Here is a 3,635-nt window from a genome sequence, read left to right on the forward strand (position 1 = left end):
ATGACGTCACCAGAACAACCACCACCACCACCGTCGGTGAAGTTCACAGAGCACGTGCTCAGAATCAACAAGTTAGTTACATCACGTGATCATCATCATCATGATCCTTCAACGACGTCGTTTAACAGTAAGACCGTACGGATCACACTAACCGATCCGTACGCCACGGATTCATCCGACGAAGACGATGAAGTAATAATCAAAAGAGTGAAAAAACACGTCTCCGAAATCAACTTCAGTCGTCCACACGATCGAATTAAAAGCAGGCGCGTGAGGATCACGCGACGTACGACGGAGAAAAAGTTCATCGGCGTCCGTGGGGGCGGTGGGCGGCGGAGATCCGTGATCCGTCTCGGCGGAAACGTGTTTGGCTCGGGACGTTTGATACGGCGGAAGAAGCGGCTATTGTGTACGATAAAGCTGCTGTTAAGTTTAACGGAGTTAAGGCCGTTACAAATTTTGGTAACGGAAACGACGGCGTTTTGTCGCCGACTTCGGTGTTGGGAGTTAACGGAGAGTTAACGGCGGTGGATGGTTTTGGTGTTGGGTTTGAATCGTTTGATAATGACTTGCCGTTTGATTTACCGGATTTTGGGGTATTGGGAAACTACGTTGACGACGAGTTTGGAGAGTTTGACCTTGATGACTTCCTCGTTGACTTTTGAAAAAGTATATACTTTATATTATTTATTTAATTATATGGTATATATATATATATTAAGTAAATTTGGTTGAAGATGCAACGCTAGTGAGTAAAGAAGGTTATGAAAATTTGTGTATGGTTTATGGGATAAACTATTTTTGTTTATTGGAGTTGGTAATTATCTTTTATATAATTTACTATATCATTAGTCTGAGTGTTCAGACTCGTGTGGTGTTCGAACGTCAGCTAATCAGTCCGCTCGTGATCATCATCCTTAGATTCATAACTTCGTCTTGCCTTAGATTCATTAGGTGAGAGGCAACAGCTCACTACTAGCGATGAGTTCGTCATGCGAGCACGACTAGGCATGTATGCTTCCTTTCCCACTAAGGTTGTGCCCAATGAAGTCCGGGACGAGCCGACAAACCAAAGCGTTAACACAATTCAAGCATCTCGATTTTCAAATATTTGGTCTGTGATACTTTCCCACCATCATAACCATGCACGTCCTCGTGCATGCACATGTCGTCCCATACCATGTGGTTTTCTCTCTATGCCATGCATGTTTGAATGGCAAGCTCATCATCCCATATCAGCTTACTAGCCAAAACCATGTGTTTTGAGAATGATTCACTTTGGTAAATGAGACACCCGGTAGTTCAGCCAAAATGTGAGTTATTCGTGTCGGTTAATTATGCCATCCGATTATGTGACGCCGATGTTCGCCAAGTTAGCAAACTTCAAAACAGGTTATGGCTCTGCTACACCGTAAAACATTTAACACAAACACGGTGATCTCCACTTACACCTGACTAGGACGGTGCTCACGTTCCCATACTCGCGGCGTACAAAGAGCAATCGATCTTCTCCCACCACCATTGCATAACTCATTCTCGACATTTTTAAGCTCTTTTGGTTGAGTGTACACGTTCCAACGTATCCGAGGTTTGACCGGCTCTAATACCACTTGCCACAGAGTTACTCCTCAGACTCTGTGTGGCGCTCGAAGGCCAGCCAATCAATTCGCTTATGATCAGGGTCTGCCGGTTTCGTCCTGCCTTGGACTCATTAGGCGAGCAACAACAGCTCGCTACCAGCGATGCGTTCGTTGTGCAATCACGACTAGGCATGTACGCCTCCTTTCCCGCTAAGGCCGTGCCCGATGAAGTCCGGGACGAGCCAACAAACCCAAGCGTTTCAACACAATTCAAGCATCTCGATCTTCAAATATTTGGTCCGAGACACTATACTATGTTTTAAATTTTATAGTGTATAGATATGATTTATTTGTAAATCTTAACTAGTGTATTTGATTATTTATTTAAACAAAACGATTACAATAAAGTGGCAGGCAAACGGGCAACAAGCTGCGCCGCAACCCCCTTTTGAACAGCAAAGCCAATCCTGCTAAAAACGAAGCTTTGGGACCTAGAAGCTGAAGAGGTTCCGTGTACGACGCGCTGAACCCTACTCAAAAATTTCACAGCCTCTGGAGCCAGAAAACCAAATGTATCAAAGGCAAATGGTAGAAAGACATGTTGATTATCTAAACAAGCTTTCTCGTGTTTAACAACTTTGCCCGATTCAGCCTTCAATGCAGCCTGACCCACAACAAACCCACGGTTCCTGAGCCCAACAAGAGGAGACACTCCTGTAAGATCCACACAGGCGTGTTTCCCCCCTGCCCACCCGAACACAAGAATATCAGCTGGTCGTAAAGTAGACCTCCCTTCAATAGGATCCGTGAGAAAGTTAACAGGGGCCTCCTTTTTAGCAGAAATCCCTGCCCGTTTAAGAACATCACACAGAACATCCCTAACCAGATCATGTCTGTATTTAAAGCCAGACAATTCTTTGCAATGCACCGCATGGTCACCAAAAGAATCCAAACAGACCTTGCGACAAATTGGGCAAGGTTCATCCGTCGGGAACATAGGGATCATTAACCGGTACTTAAGGATAGCCCGATACTCCAAACCCGACATACGTTGGCCTAATCCTTCAATGGGGATAGTCGTTAGAAAATCCTGAGCCCGAGGAGCCCGAAGGCATTCAAACACCGCCTTTTGGCGAGGGGATAGATCAAACTTCACTTCTAAACTCTTGACGATTCCACTAAATAAGGCACTCGCCACAACATGTTGGGCTTTAGGGGGGGCGGCGTCCTTATTAGAGAACCCGCTAAGATCAAAATCTGGAAGTGAAGTACGTAAACGATCCATCGCACACCCATAATCAGAGTCCAACCCATGAATATCACAACCCCGAAGAATATGGTTTTGCAAACACCACGACTGTGCTCTCGAAGCCACAAAAGCATATGTAGATACATCCTCGGCCGAACAGAGACCCAACCCCCCATAACGGATCGGAAGTGACGCCAACCTCCATTGGAGATCCCCAAAGAACGGACCTCCACAAACCACGATGTCCTCAATCGCCCTTCGAATAATTAAACAATGTATTGTTAATATTTAATCACGTTATTAAAATTGTTGGGGTTTCCACGTTTATGGGCTTAAAACCATTATTATTTATTACATTATTAGAGTTGTTAAGATCCTAACCCGTTAACATCAACATTACCTCTTGTATCTCATATCATGTAGAATTGCCAATGGCATAGTTAGTTACATTCAAAAACTGTTATGTGTAATTTTAATGTTTTAATTACAAATATTTTATTTATGCTAGATAAATACTTCTTGGTATTTACATGCAAACTTTTACTTTTACATCGTATTCTCGAGTTTAATAAATGAAATAAAAGAAGGGAAAGGAAAATATATAATCATTTGTCTCACATTTTCTTTCGAACTTTTATCATGTTCATTAAGCGTCATGTACAAATGTGGTTCTAGAATAAGTCTCCGATCATCCAAGTTTAGTTTATTTCATATAAGAAAATAATAATAATTTGAACGTTTTAATGGTTCGATCAATACAGAAACAATCAAGTGTGCTTTGTTTCTTTTTCTTCAATAATTTGCTT

At 42.7% G+C, this 3,635-nt stretch overlaps 1 pseudogene; it reads left to right on the forward strand.

Moving 5' to 3' along the window:
* Positions 1-674, forward strand: LOC143590155 (pathogenesis-related genes transcriptional activator PTI6-like; annotated as a pseudogene).
* The last annotated feature ends 2,961 nt before the right edge of the window (positions 675-3,635 follow it).

This window comes from Bidens hawaiensis, unplaced genomic scaffold (assembly GCF_021521415.1).
Source record: "Bidens hawaiensis isolate Kalapana, Puna unplaced genomic scaffold, B.hawaiensis_p1.1 tig00038191_1, whole genome shotgun sequence".
Classification (NCBI taxonomy): domain Eukaryota; kingdom Viridiplantae; phylum Streptophyta; class Magnoliopsida; order Asterales; family Asteraceae; genus Bidens; species Bidens hawaiensis.